The sequence below is a fragment of the Corvus hawaiiensis genome, chromosome 5, assembly GCF_020740725.1.
Source record: "Corvus hawaiiensis isolate bCorHaw1 chromosome 5, bCorHaw1.pri.cur, whole genome shotgun sequence".
NCBI classification, from domain to species: Eukaryota; Metazoa; Chordata; class Aves; order Passeriformes; family Corvidae; genus Corvus; species Corvus hawaiiensis.
Window position 1 is genome coordinate 39,539,315 of NC_063217.1, and position 16,482 is coordinate 39,555,796.

At 36.1% G+C, this 16,482-nt stretch overlaps 1 protein-coding gene across 6 annotated transcripts in view; it reads right to left on the bottom strand.

Moving 5' to 3' along the window:
- PALLD (palladin, cytoskeletal associated protein) overlaps nucleotides 1–16,482 on the bottom strand; it is a 199,629-nt gene that overhangs the window by 149,292 nt on the left and 33,855 nt on the right. Inside the window, exon 1 of one of the 6 annotated variants that reach the window (XM_048303961.1) lies at nucleotides 5,382–5,671. The exons of the other annotated variants lie outside the window; for them this stretch is intronic. The gene's annotated coding sequence lies outside the window, so the exon portion shown is untranslated. Of the gene's footprint in view, nucleotides 1–5,381; nucleotides 5,672–16,482 lie in introns of those variants that run through there. 6 annotated transcript variants of the gene reach the window in all.

Here is a 16,482-nt window from a genome sequence, read left to right on the forward strand (position 1 = left end):
TACACACCTCACTAGCTGCAAGATACAGCACAGCTCTCACTTCACTCCTTAGTTTCAGCTTTATCAGGAAAGCTTACCTCCATGTTTGACAGCTGTCAATATGGTATGATCCAAAAGCATGCATGTACCCATGCTTTATGCTTTGGTGACTATTCGCAGAATTATGACTAGTGCCTGCTTGCTCCAAACATTCATTTCAAGATTATTTTCAAATTTTCAAGATTCTTCCTACCTACTGACATACACTGGCCTAGCCAGCCATGCCCCAAAGAATACCATGTGTATTTCTCACAACCATTATGAAACCTGAAAAATGAAACAATACCAAGAGCAGGTTTTAGTGGAAAATCAAAAATTCCCTAGGAATCCAGCAACTCAAGACTGCTTTAAGGTCTACTCCTCTTTGCAATGACTAGAGTTTATATATCCTTGCTATGACACCTGTAAATCCTGGAACTCCTTGATCCTTATTTCCTTCTCCAGTGTGCCTCTCTCCACTGTTTGAAAAACTGACTAAAGAGAGGGTGTCTGTTTTACGTATGCACAGTGCAATGTAGATTGCACCAGCATTACAGTCAGGAAAAAAATTAAGTAGTCACTGTTTAGGAAGAATGACAACTTTCAATCTAGTATACAGTTATATGTATATACCCTATAAAAGCTGGCCTAAAGACGTCTCAAAGAACAGGATATTCTGGTATATATGTGAAGACACAGAAATATTCCCACCTATACAACACAGCAGAATCTTGTCACTTTTGCTTCACTTGATCTTTGTAAAGCACTGAGGGGCTCTGGAATTCGTCAAGGACTTCAGGCACAAGGTACGTCTTTTACGACGGGGCATCATAAAGGCCATGCTTTCTTTTATACTTGTAGGAAAACTGTACTGTTTTATCCACAGTACAATTAGGATTGTCCAGTATAAAACCAATTCCAGTTGATTCTACATATTTTATATGTAGTCTGCAGTAAAACTGAACACTGACACAACACATTAACATACCACAGGCAGGAATGTCAAGGCACTGTAGTATACATTTTGACCTCTGATTAATTCTCACAGCAGTTATTCAGAAATAATATAGCTTTCCCACCTGCATTATGCACTTGAAAGTTACAAAAATCTGCAAATAACTTTTAAATGTTTACATCACAGTTTATGTGAGGCAGAAATTAACTAACAGTGATTCATGAACTCTGGTTAATGTTTGGGGGTTTTTTTGTTTTTTTTTTTTTTTTAAGTTTTCAGCCTTTTTTTAAAGTTAAGAACAAAGTTCATACATGGTCTGTAAATTACAGGGAGACATAATGTTAAGCAAGAAACTAGTTGAACTAGTTGAAAGGGACGTACACAGCTACATGACTGACATTTTCTTTTTTTTTCCCCATTATCCCCTAGCTAACTTTACCATCCTAATCCTTAAAGATAGCAAAAACTCATAACTGTTGTTTATTGGGTTTCCTGTTGTAGAATACTACTTATGTAATATTTCTATGTAAATTACAGTGAATTATTGTAGGAACTGCCTTTCATCATTATTTCATCTTCCAACCAGAGGCAAGAATAAACAGTGTTTTTCAATGCTCAAAACTTTTGATCTGCATTGCATGTTTGAAACACCTTGGACTTTTTTACCCATTTCAAAAGTATCCATGTAAAATAACATTCATCATCTAATACTCTCATTTGAGGGAAATTTGGATGAAAGTTTTGTATCAAAGCTATGCACCAGTTTATGGGAGAAATGTTATAATTGAAAAGAAAGAATTGAGAGCACTGAGGAGAGAACAAGACTTTATTAAGAGTATTTCAGAATAAAGAATATGCATAAAAAGAATATAGATTATTACAACTTCATCCTTCACAGTAGGGATTTACTATATGTAGATAGTTACAATAAGTTAAAAAGAGTTTAGTTACATAAAGTTTTCAATCCTCTTAAGAGCAGCTCAAAATGCTGAGGGCAAGCAGTTAAATTATATGCAATAAAAAAAGGCCTTTCCTTTTTACTTTTGATATTTTCCATAATATATTTGGAGTGGAACATATTTACCATGATTTATGACAGGGAGCTCTTCCCTTATCTCTATCCTTCTCACTCTCAAATCAGGTCACCAATTACCCTGTAATGGTCAGAAGAATTCCTGAGATACATTTGCTCTCTTTTAAGAGAAGCACGTTTGTATCCCATGCAAAATATCCAAAAAAGCTATTTTTCATTTATTCAAAGGAACACTAAAAACTATTTGTTTTAACCCTGACCTTACCATTAAATGCTATGACCCAAACTCTCAGCCTCTAGGCAATTAAAAAAAATAAATCGTTTGAGTACATCCAGCCAATGATTTCCATGTTAAAAAAAAAAGTCTAAGTTGGAGCCATGTGGTCTCAATCAGGCAGTAAAAACTCTCTCTATTTTCTTAAATGCACAACTGCAGTATGCCCATAACCTTTCTTTTAAATCATCTTAACCAGATCTGAATCACTCTCACCACAAATGATTCGGTGGCCCTGGAATGTGCTAGGGTAGACAGAGTTGCTCTGCAATGAACACTGAGATATTTCCCACTTTCCTGGTGTTAAGAGAATAGTCTGCAGGAGAAAAAAAAAAGTTTTCTAAAAGGTTAAAGCCAAGACAGAAAGTGACATCATAGTTCAATCATTCAAGAAAAAGAGAAAAAAATGCATCTACTGCCTAATAAATCAGTGTTGTGTGCCACAAAGCACAGTGAGCCAACACAGCCAAAGAACAGCTTTTCTTGCTGAGGCAGGGATACCACAAGCAGCTGGCAGATGCATATGTAATTGTATTCACAGAGCCACTAAATCCATTAAGCTGGCCAGAGTAGGAAAAGCTGATCAATTAAAAAAGCAGAATATACACCATTTCAGCAACAATCTGTGCAGCCTCTTACACCACCTTACAGCATTTCTTACCATAGGCTACCACAATTTTTTGCAGTTTAATATATGGCACTTTCTTAAAAGCTTATAGGCAGATCAGTTAGGATCAAAAAACGTTTTGAGGTATCTGCATTACCTGAATGTATGCTGCTAGCCTTCTTCACCAGTCCCCTTGAGCAAATAGAAAGGACAGGCACAAAAACACCTTAGCTTCCTCAGCACATCTCAGAAGGAGTTCCAAAATATTACTTACATCTAAAGTTATAAGAGAGGAAAGGGAATGTAGGTCCTTGGGGGCTCCTAAAAGTCACGTTTAAATAGCAAATGAGCAAGCTTTGCTTAAATAACTGTAAGATTCTTAAATGCCATTTCCTCTTTAAAACTGTGTCTGGAGCCTGAAAGATTTCTTTCAGTCTTAATCACCTCAAAAAACAATTTAAACATGTGGCCAAAGTGATGTGCATTTAAAACAGGAATAGACCAGAGCCAAGACATTTGGATCCAGTTATTAACCTTCTTATACTTCATGGATGTAGGAATCCAGGGATTTTGGTACAGGCCCATCTCTGAACTCAACACTCATTGCCAAACCTCACAGTCAATAGAAAATATGCTTTAACATATCAAAGCAGGAAAAACAGCATAAAGATGTCAGATTTTTCCACCACATCAATGAGAAAAAATGTCATTATAGCACCCATGTAAATTGTGAAACTGAAAGCAGCTGCTGAGGCAACCTGACATGGTGCCATTGGTAGAGGGGGTACAACTCAGGAAAACAATATTCCATTTTTAGCTCTGAAAAAGAATCTTTGCTAGTTCTAGTCTGCGTTTCCTGTTCAGTGAATAACTTGCCATAAATAGAGCTAGTAACTACTATAGAAAGAAATGCCTTAGTACCTGGCAAGCAAAGTGTAGTAAACATCCCCAACATCCTAACTAACTGCACACCGTGCCGCTGAGCACCGTTTCACAGTCAATCCATAGAAACATAAGTTAGCAGATCATTTTTAACAGTTACCACACCAAGCTGAGTATTTTCCCAAATGAAGGGTGAAAATCAGAATGACAAAGCTTTGGTTTTGAGGTTCTAAATCAGAAAAAACAAACAGACCTTAAACAGTTAATTGACTGTGACTGCTATACTTTGCACAATCCCACATTTGCTCATTCAGCATATTTTTCATGTGACTAGATTCACCTTCACAAATACTTGATCACCAGCAGTTAATAACTGGGTAGAGGGAAGGGAACGCTCTCTCTGTCAACAAAAAATATTTGAATAACTGCTTGAGGTAGCTGGTGGAGCCAGAGTTAAGGGAAGGGAAAGGAATTTTTTTCCCCTTTTCAGGTCTATTGTCCCAGTAAGGTTTCCTTGGTCTTTTTGTTTTGAAAGTACGTAAGTACATTCAGTCACCTGGTCTTTCCCCCTTTGTCAAATTTATTATACGGTTGACCATCTGGATTTCAAACGTTTCTTATTTATTACTTTATTAAGATAACCCACATAGCAAGACATAATAGCATGCTGATAGCAGGGCTTTATCAGTACTTTTAAAACAAATGGGTCCCTGCAGTGAACTTCCTTTGACAGCTAGATGGCATTTCTGAAAGCAAAGCATTTGAATTAACCTGCCTCTGTTCTGAGCAATATAAAACTTTTCCTAAAGACAATACTGCGAGATAAAAAGTTCTTTGTAACAAAGCAAACCATTTTGCTAGTAAACTTAAAAGGCAGCAGTCGTAACACTTTGAAAAAGCAAGAACAGCTAAATCATTTTACATACTGGAAAAAAGTCTCTTTTTGCAACTCCTGTCCTCTCGCAGAGTCATTTATTCAAGCCTACACTCTTTTACACTGTACATTAGCTTTCACTTGCATGCCCTATAACAGCAGACTCTCAAAGCTTTTTGTTTTTACAAAGAGATTCACTTTGCTCCTAGTAGCGGGGAAAGGAAGGGGGAGGGAGTGCGCTCTGAATGAATGCCAGTCATTTAAAACAAAATTATTTTGGGTACCTATAAACTAGTCTTGGGAAGCATCTCATCCCTTTACACTCCCCATCTTCCTGAACTTTAGTTCTACTCATATCCTCTGATATGATGGAATACCTTTACTTCCCAGGTTCAACTCTTGCACTTAAATGAGTTACTCTGTCAGTTAAAGTTACTCTGTACTACACATGGTTCAAAACAAAACAGGTTTTCAGAAAACCTAATAATAAAGCCATTTTGGAAAGCTTTCCAAAATTGTACAGACACTTAGGAATTTTGTTAAAATAGATACATTCTTATAAAGCTTTTTGGAAAGGGAGAAATGAGGAACATTTTAATGCTAGGCACTGTTCCAAGACCACTATAACAGCACACACTGTATGATTCACTCACGTACTTTCCCCCCTCTCCTATTGTAGTAAGCTAAAGCACCTTGTAGCTCCCTGCACCTTTATACACATTTAATGTTGGCACTTACCGTTGTGGCACAGGGGGACCCCACCCCCGCCAAGAGGCTGAGAGCTGATGGTCCCTGGGTCCTTTATTTCTTGACTAGCCCTGGCTCTTAGCTTTGCTGCTCTAAATTCAGCCTAGTCCGCAGAGGAGCACAGAAAAATTTAATAGATGGCTGAGCTGCCAAATTCCAACCACCACGACCGGCAATGAAGACGTTCTCCCTAGTTCTGACTGAGTCCAAAGAACAAAGCCTGCTGGCAATGAGGAAGCGGAGTTTAAGTCCTCTGGCTGCAGTCCAACTGTTGCTCTTGCTGTTGCTGCAGAGTACGTGAGAGTGTTTGCATGAGCTTGTAACGCATGTAAGAGATGGGGGCTGGGGGAAAGGAGGGTGTGTGTAAGGGGAGGAATGCTAGTCATATCCAAAAATAACATGAAGGAAGTCAAGTAGTGATCCGTCTCCCCTCATTCTCTCTCTTATCACATGTACTGAGAGTGTCTCTACCCTAAGATTCTGATCTCAAGAGTAGGTAGAGAAAAAATTCCATTGTCACTTGCAGCTCATATGATTGTGCTTTTAAATTTTACCTGAGGAGCTGTACACTTAGAAGAACACGTCACGAAATGCATGATTTAGTAGCAATCTACTTGATGATACTGCAGGCAGCATGTATTTCACACTGTGTGCATTTGTTTGCAAATTGGAGAGAAAAACCAGAAACTACTAACGTAGTTTACCACACACCAGAAAAAAGTCTCATGTTTGCCTGTCCAGAAGTTCCTAAATTCCAGTCCTAGGTATTTCCAGATACTGCTTAGTGTTGATTTCCAAAATAGAAAATGTTGCAAATTTACAATATAATGCAGAAATGGGGATATAAAAATCTTTATATAGTTTAAATTCCTCTGTTTTTTTAGAATTATTTTAAACAAATTCCACATACAGAAGAGTATTGTGTCAAAAAGAAAATCAACATCTATGAGACAACACAAACAAGAAAACCCCACCTAAAAAAAAAAAAATCCTTCCTGAATAATCAGAAAGCTAGAATATAACTATTTATTTTCTTTTCTTGTTCTGTTAAAAGCCTTAGAATATTGATTTCAATAATTGCGGGTTTTTAAAAATCTTTAAAAAAGTCATTAACAAATGAAAAACAAATTTAAGAAAAAGTAATAACCCATCAATCACACAATCTTCTGAGTTAGAAGGGACCCATAAGGATCATCAAGTTCAACTATTAAGTGAATGGCCCATAGAGGGATTGAGTCCACAACCTTGGCATCATTAGCACCATGCTCTGACCAATTGAGCTCATCTCATGATAGCCCCAATATTATTTTCAGTACTTATATTTAACCTGGTTTCTGTCAAATCAAATTGAGGACCTCTAAAACTTCTTATAAACCCAGGAACAGTCTCTATGATTAGTTAACATTTCTGAAGAATCTTTACTCAATCTAGTAGAACTTCAGTCTCAACGAAATCTCTTCAAAATAATGTAAGATAACATAATGCAAGTTGTACTTTAATTGTGATACTCTCCATGAAGCATTTAATTAAGTTTTAATTTAAACATTACAATATAAAGAAAGGTCAAAGCAATTTTGGATTTAATTTAATCTCATGCAGATCAGTTTAGCCAATGTTTTTGAGGTGTTTGATGTGGTATTTAAGAAAAGCAAAGCTGGTCAACTTCAACAATGAATAGTTTTGAAATACCAATTTTCACAACAGAAATAAAAGTGGGAAGGAAGGCAGAAACCAGTTAGAAAATAGACTTCAGTGTGCTGGTTTCAACAATGACAGCATAAACCAGGCACCTGCTTACATAAGACTTTGTTCCTCAAGATGGGAGACAGGGTAGCTCAGACCTAGTGATTTCCATATCCAGGCTCAGTACTTCTGGACCTACCCTTGTTTTATCTTTTAGTAAAAATAATGAAGCTTTGTATAGGAGCTTAGGTTTTATAGAACAGATATAATACATTTCCCTTCATTCCCATTACATTAAAGAAATTACAGTGCTTTTCCAAAGCTACTAGCAGAAAAATTTTTATGATAAATTTTAAAACTACAAATACACTCTGTGTTGAAGGTAAATCTCAGAAGCCTATAGAAACCATCTGGAATGTAAGGAAGTGATGATGATTTAAGTTTGCCTTCCTGCATATTCACTAGAGACTGAATTTCAATATATTATAAGGCCATAAAAGTTACAGTAAATCCAAGTTCTGTATCAGGAAGTTCAGAGTCCTACTGTGCGATGTATTTTTCTGTGGGTACCTGGTAGCATTACAAAGCTTGGCTTCCTTTATTGTCTTGAAGTTTGCCAGCCAAAATTTAACCTGACAAATTTCACACGTAAGTAAAATCAAAAACAGATAAGATTACCTGAGGCCTTTTAGTCAACACCTCATCCTATCTTGAACATCAGCTGCAATGAATTTGCTGAATTGGCTAATTACAGCTCTAACCTGAAAAACATACTCTTGAAGTAGACAACAATAAGCCCACATTTAGTTTGCTATGCAATCCAGTCTTCAGACAAGAGAGATTAATCCAAAACCCAGTTTTAGTCCAGACATTTGAATTTGTTTTGCTATTATGGAAAAGCACAGGCCTGAAGAATATGAATTCAGCAAAATTATACAACATAAAGACAAAAAAAGCAAGCAAACAAAATAGCAGTAGGGAGCTGTCACCTCCTTTTCCTCTGTCTGTTGTCATAACCAGACTCAAAGCTGTTTTCAGGAGAATGTGAATGCAGTCAACCCAAAATTCCAATATTATATGATAAATTAAGGCTGAGTATTTCAGTAGCTGATACCCCACAATGTCTATCTATCAAAAAAATCATTACTAGCACAGATCGTACATTCTTGTTATTCTCCGATGTCTACATAGATGAAAGACATGCAACACATAAAAACCCCCAAACCCTGGATTCATTTGTTATTGGGTAACTAGTGAGCTAGAAGATTGAATTATTTGGGGGTACAGTTGCACAGACTATTACAACACTAATATTGTTGTTATTTAACTCAATCCTATGACATTTAGGAAACTTACAATAACTGTATATTTGCTAATTTGCAGCTGATCTGCTCCTAGTAATGCCTTATTTTCTGCCTGAAAACAATTTAACTGCAAGCTTCAAATTCTGATGAAGACCTACCAGAATTCAGCTTGTTTTCCAACTGTTCTCATTTCTAGTCAAACAAGGAAGGAAAAAGAAAATATACCCATTACAAATGTTATTCTTGTTACATACAGAAATGAGACACTTTGTGTTAGTAATGCTTTGACTGGTAAGATATAACCATCATAAATTGAGTGGTGCTCAGACCAGATACTTATAGTAATTTTTGAAGCATTAGATAAATGCATTGAAAATTATCATCAGCAAAAAATAGCACAGATTTAAGAGTCTTTAAGGGTGATCACTGTGTTCTAAGTAAAGTATGAATTGACTGCTGGCAGTAACTTTTAAAAATCAAGATTTTCTCATATACTATAAGGGAAGACCCATTCAGAAAGATGACGGCAGATCCTCCTGGACTATTTGCATCAAGAAGCCATCATATTTTATGTTTTTGGTCTCCCAAGAATAATAGTAAAATACAATAATAGCCATGTCTTAAGAGGAAAGAACAAATTTTACTCTCTTCTTTTGGGCCCTTACTAGACACAAGTCTGATAAGTAGGGCAATTTAACAGCTTCAGTATTCTGTACCCACAAATAAATGTGTTTCCAATATAGCCTATGCAAATTTGGCATTCAGCAGTAAAGATCACACCCTGTTTGGATGTGGGGAGCACTTGCAAGACAAAGGCTATAATCTAATAAAAGAGACAAGGGTGGTGAAAAATGCAAAAAGATAGACGACTGAGGACAGACAGTCTGTATTTTCCTAATTTCAAACATTTTCCTAATTTCAAACATTTTCCTTTTGGTATCTACGTACCTAAATTGTTTAAATGATGACTCATGCTGAATTTATCTTTGATCATAAAACATTTAAAGGTTTTGCTTTTTCTATCCACACCCTCTTTTCAATGCTTCTGTGGCTACTGACCCAAAGCCTGCTTTTTCATTATCTTCTTTGCTCTCTCCACTGCTCCTAAAGACTTGTGTTCTTTTAAAAAGTGAAAGTGGTTTTGTGGCATAGGTTTATGGAGGAACAGTTTCTCTGTAAAGATAATGTGTGAAGTATTTGCATGTTCTGAAATTGTTTAATGTTGAAATTTCATTCTCTAAAATGAGAAAGGCCTAAAGAGCATTTAGACTTTCTGAAAGTTAGACTTAAACTGTGTATTTTCAAAGTCTTTTTTTGTCTCAGTGATATAACTTAGGTTAGTTTTTATTTAAGATAAATATAACTTCCCTCCTTCCCCAGTTTTTTTCAATAAGCCTTCACAGAAAATATGATTTAAACTAGAGAAAAATAAAATTTTCATAATGCTTTCCTTGCACGAATATTTTCTTATTTTAAAGACAAAAGAATATACGTAATACTGTCTTTGGGTTCTCCAGTGTTTCTATTTATAAACATTGATAATTCACTTAGAAGCAGTAGAGATGCAGAAGAACAAGGTATTAGAAGCAACTGCATAAGCTATGTATAAAAAGGCATGTATTCAGGTAGCTCAGAATAAGTTAATTAATGAGATTTCTTCCACACAATCCAAGGTCAGAATTAACAGCATACCTAAACTGAAGTTTTAAAGAAATCACAAGCTTTTCAAATTCAATAACTGTTGGGGTCCCAAAATGAATGGTACCTATAAGCAAAATGCTCTCAAACTTCTTATCTATACCATACTAACAGTATATTATCACACAAGTTTGGTTTTCCAAATGTTCTATAGTTGCATCACAACATAAACTGATAGAAATACATATTTGCTACAATTACACAAATAAAAATCCTCCTCATCTGTACTTACCTCATACTTACCTGAATGTCAGTCAAATAACATGAAGGATATTTCAGAGCAAGAGAAGAATCTAGGAATCTGTCATTTAAACGACAACAGGAATTCCCCAAAGATCACAATGCACAAGAACTGTTTTATTAACCATTAACTATTACTTGCCAAATCAGAAGCTGTACCTGATTTCAATGGAAATTTGTTTACATTTAAAAGGGATATATGCAGGCATCCCAAGCCCAAACAAGTCAAATGGCTGAAGTATTTGTTCACAGCACTATCCACTTCTTTTCTTTGTTTATGGAATCCATTATAATCTCTGGATAAGTATATAATAATTAATCTTGAAATAGATTCCATTTTAATTGCTTAGTGATTAAATGTACTAGTATCTTAAAAGGATGCATGGACTAGGATAATGGTAGGGTGGAGATGAGGGAACCAAACAGTTCCAAAACTCAAGTCATCTACTATGATTCCTAGAATTGGGATATTCTGCTTCTGAGGTTATTGCTCATAGGAATTATTATTTTAATTGCTAACTAGTCTGAGAATCTTATGCCTTCTCTGATGCATCTATTTATCTGCAGTTTTAGTTCACCTTCATTCTTATGTTGAGAGAAAATACAAACCTACAGTGTGGAAATGGGTAATGATTCTCCATTATATTCCGTCAGAAAGTAAAAAACCAAATACATATCTCTGGATAGGGATCATACTCTCACTCAGAATAGAAGATTTTCACAGATAAGTGAACACTTTAAAAGATGTTAAAGAAAATTACACTCCTCATTTCATAAGGAATTATAAATCCAGTACAGAGATAGAAAAAGGTGTCAGCTTTAGTTGTAAAGAATAAGGAGCTACACCTAAAAATTTTTTCAAATCTTGCAATATAATTTGCAGTGTGAATGCTCCCAAGTTCTGCCCCTATTCTATTCCTTCCCTCCCCCCCCCCCTTAATTTTATTTTCTGCCATTATCTGCTACTATTTCCTAATGAAAATCTAGGAAGAATAATAGAAAAAAAGTACTGCTTGAACAGAGTGTAGAAAATCCATTGTCACATTACTAAAGAAACTGGAACCACAGGCATTTTGCAGTCTTTCTTTCCAAGCTGACAAGGCAAATGGTTGGGACAACTGACCAGACTTCAAGAAACACCAATGCAACTCTTGTGTTCTGCAGAAACTGAGCAACTGCTATTAGTTTTCAAAACAAGGCTTCCAACATTACGAGTACATCCTTCCCTATGCAAACTGATGTCAGCAGATAATGCTGATGCCACCTGACCACCAAATCCATTTTAGCTAAGAAACAAAAAGTCAGAGTAAGAAGAAGCTCATAAAAAATTTGAGTTTAAACTGAGAGAAGGTGTTTTCCTTAAAGTAACAAAATGATCACTAAATACTCTACAATATTCTCTTTCACCCCCCCTTCTTTTATTTGCAATTCTAAGAATCTTTGAAGAACAGTCTGTGAAGGAAAACTATTTATATTAGTTCTTAGCTTAGTTTCTGGGTTTTTAATGTGTTTTTTGTTTGTTTGTTTTTAATATGAGCAACGCCAAAATTATTATCTTATGCTCTAGTAACTGTCAGGAGTTAAATAATAAAATGTAGCAACACAGCAAGAGGTTTGTGGGGACCAAACCCTTCCACCCACCACATACCTCATATTCTGAAGGTGGAATTTTTTGTTTGCTGGTTTATTTTTAAAATCACAGTTCTTTTCAAAAATATAGGAAATATTTTATCCCATTCTAGTCAGTCCTTCAAAGAATATATTTCTGCAGCCTCTATTAGTGAAAGAAGTATTAAATGAAACAATCCAGCAACTGCTGCATTTCCATTTAAATAAAAGTATATTTAACATTGAAACAACAAGCATTTAGTAAAAAATAGAATTAAATAAAGCGTAGCTGAAGCAGGAAAGGAACCCCCCTATTTTTTCTCGTGTCCTAAAGGTTCAGTTCTTGGACTGTGATCAAGGCTTTAACTGAAAACAAGGCATCTGCCATTCCCAGAAAGTCACATAACACCTATTAAAAAGTAAGTTGCATTATTTACCACAAACCCATGTGAAATTATTACCATCCTGCCCTTCTCACTATAAAATAATAAATCATTCTATTCTCAGCAAACAGCATGTTGAGAACCAGCAACCACAAAGCTTTTAAATGGGAAGAACAACCTACTTTTAAAGAAACACAGTGATTAGCTTAAGCCAGGTGAAAAATGCTGCATTTTTTCAAGATGCGTTTACTAAGCAGTAGAAGCATTTAACAGATTTGATGGTTAGCCAGCATTTATAAATTGCAATAAATAAAGCAGATAAATTGAAGAAACAAACCCCTTTATTGGGTTCTGATGTTAAATTATCAGTACTCGAGGAGTTCTTATAGCTGCAATACTGAGACTTAGATTTCAAAAAACCCAATGATTCTTGGGTTTACTATTAACAGAAGACATAAATTGTTTGTACAAATGAGAGGAATCTAGGTAAGCCAAAAACCCATGCCAAACTGCTATGGGAAAAGCAGCATACATTTCTACTTACGTAAAAAGAGAACTATCCCTATTGGTGTTTTCTTTTAAAAGCAAGTTACAAAGGTGGCCACAATTTTTCCTTCTCACACTTTTATAACATTACATTTTGAGAGATATTATATTAAAAAGTTATATTTCCCTTGAAGGTTAGAATATTTTCCATATCAAAAAAACCAAAAAAACAGAAATTACATTTGAGTATAGAAAATAACCACTAGAAATAACTTAGGAATTAACATTTGACATAAAGGAAGCATTGATATCAGCAGAAAATGAAATTAAAAGTAAATTTAAATAATCTGTCAAAAGTATACCTTATTCATAAAAAAAATTTAAAAATAAAATCTCATTCTTTGCATATTCACTTTGGAGTTGATGCATATTTTTTTTTTTAAACAAACTATGTAATGTCTCAAAGGGTGATTTCCAGAATAGATATTTTGGCACAAACACTAACGATTAGGTTGGGTGGGGGAAAAACCTCCCAATAGATCACCTAGCAGAGACTGCTGACTGGATCATAGGGGGTCCCAGTTCATGCATCACCTGAACAGACCTCACTTGAACATCAATCAATACTTTTTATATAGATTCAAACTTGGTTTGGCTGTTTGGATAGCTGTGGAGTGAAAGCTGAGTTTTACCAGGCTGCTTGCTTCACCTACTTCTGGTACAAATCCCCTTTCATGATTTGAAAAAATCTTAAAAATGCTATTCAAATGGATTAACCATGCAGCAGTAATTCTTCAAAAGTAACTTGAGGTTAACCACATATTTCTATTCCTAAGTTCAGAGGAAAATGAGTTCAGGAAATGAACTCATTAGGTAAATTAAAAAATAAAATTAAAACCCCCCAGAAAAATCATGCTGAACACATGATGCTGTTTCCCTCCTAATGCATTGGTTAAATATTGAAGAAGAGGATTTTTGGTACACAAATGCTGATACCTGGATGTGATAGTGTTTTTAGCCAATAGTAGCCAAAGCTGTACTCAAGAGGCTTTTTTTTTTTGCTATCTTTAATGGCATTTTAAAATAAAGGTTTTATTCTGTAGTCCCTCAGGTATTTTATGTTAGCAATACCCAGGAGGTTCTGCTCATTAAAACTGTATTTTTAAAATATTTAAAATATTCAGCTATTTTGGGAAATCAGACTATTTCTTAAATCACTCTGGTTTGAGATTTTTTCTTTTCAGACCCCCCAAATATGAAGTTTGTACCCCTTTGCAGTAGGCAACATTACCAGGGAGTTTGGGTCAATTTAAGGAGTGATTTCTTACCTCTATCCAATCAACATAATGCATACAAATTTTTAATTTTACAAGCAATAAAACTCAGGCTACACTTCACAATTCACATTTTAACCACCTTAATACATTACTATGTGACACAAATCCATTTCTCTTCCTCACAAGAGCATCAATGTCAACCCTCAAACCTGTACCTTGCAGTGCCTTCTAAGCCCCTTGGCAATCAAAAATTCTGTGCTGTGTTGACATTGATACTTCTAGTCTGGGATGTACAAGCTGACTCAACAGGCAGCTGGGCAAACAAAATAGTAATTCCACATAATGATTTGCACCAATAAGAAAGCCTTTCTGGTTTCTTATTTTAAGAAAAACCTTTGTTAAAGGTTTCTTTTAACAAGGCGTTCTTTTAACAAGAACAACAAAAAAAAAATCGGTAAAAAAGGAACACTGCCACAAACAAAATCAATCAAACAGGAACAGTGACTAGTCTTTGTTATAGATTTTATATCTCTAAGAGGTACATTTTCCTAACTTCATTCCATGTAAAATATCACTATGGAAAAGCTGACTTTGCTTTTGCACAGAAGGAAGTTTTGCACAGAAGGAAGTTTCAGGATTCCTGGAAAAGATTAGGTGAAATTGTAATATACATGTGTTTGGCCAATTCATGTACATGGTGCATCAGAAGAGCTTTTTGAATGGAAGCTTTTAAAGGTGAGGACAGTCTGATCCACAAAACGTCACTTCTCATAGATCAGTCATAGCCATAGTAATGGTTAAGCAAGAGATCATTCGATGGGAAAAGCATGGGTGCCTCACCTCTAGTGCAGTATGCTTGAAGCACATCTATAACACCCACCCCTCTCCTGAGCCTTCTTTCTAAAAGAAGGTACAGCCCTTCAAAACAGAGCCCAGAGCCCTTCTTGCCTGCACAAATCAACTCCCCAGTGAAGTGCTTCCACACCTGGGTGGGCTTCAGTAAAGCCAGGGTAATGCTGTCTACCTTGTCTAGCTAAGGATTACGCAGCAGCCATGGTACACCAGGGAGCATGTTACAGCACTACTGGCAGCCAGAGCAAGAAGCCCACCCTCCAGGAGGCCACAGTCTGCTTTTTAACTGTCCTACGTACTTTATATCCCTTCAGCTTGCATTTGGAGATGGAAGTGCTATCAACATGCTGTCATGTTCAGTCCAATATTATTTAACAGTTGCACCCTGTCCATATGCAAAAACATCTCAGTATGGCATGAGCACCAGTAACCAGTACCCAGAAATAAAAGCAAAGAGACTGCATGTGTGTTTCATGGTAGAACCTGATCACATTTCACATCATTCTGCTACGCAAGTTCTGAGCTAATTGTGCGGCAAATAGGATTTATGGTGAAAAATGGATACTCCATGCATACACTATCACAAATTTCTTAACCAGCAGATATCCTGCTGCTCTTCAGTGATCTTTGCATACCTTCAACAATAGCCTCACTAACTGGAAGGCAAACTGCCCAAGCAGTTCTGGAAACACATTCTTAGAGTTTCACTCTTGCAGGATGGCCAGCTGCTCTGTAGCAGCTGATGAACAAATGCAGAAAGCATCCACAAAGCATTCGAACACTCCCAAACTCCAAAGCTCTCTCATGGCTTCACTGTACGCCAAAGGGTTAAGCTGGGCTAAAAGGACAAATGAGTAATGCAGCTGGCAAGACTGTTCTCTTTCCTCTCTCACTGAAAAACTGGCTTTTGTTTCTGCTTTCAGTGAATGAACTCATGCAGCAATACCTGTTGGCAAATCGAGGCTTGTTGTATTGTTAAGATACAGACAATGCTGCCAAGTCCTTGATGTCTTCGCAAATCTTTGCTACACAGATTGCTGTGCCAGGGACTCATCAGATGATCAAGCCCACACAGTGTCAGAAGTAACATCATAATTGCCACATACCAGTCAAAGCTCTCAGGAGATAGATCATCTCTTCTGTATATTCACAGGCTCTCCTTTGGATACCACTGAAAAAGCCAGCTTCTCATTTAAAATGGAAAAACATTTTCTTTTATGCATGTAGTGAATTCATGCAAAACTTCTAATTCTTTTTCCTTCTCTTTCCCCCTTACTATGTCTGTCATAGATATCATTAATGTTGATTTCTCACTACTTGTTGCAGGGATCCATGCATGTGGGGAATCAATATAAATTTACACTTACCTGCTTATATATTTACACAATTACAAACACTGGGGCCCTTGACTTCATGGAGGCAGAAAGATATTGCTATGCTCTAGCCTTATGAAGAAATTAAAGTTGTTGAGTAATAGTGCTTCATTTTCTATAGGCAGTTTACCCACTTTGAAAACAGCCAAAAAAGCACATAAACCAAGTTAAGTCTGCCTGTGCCACTG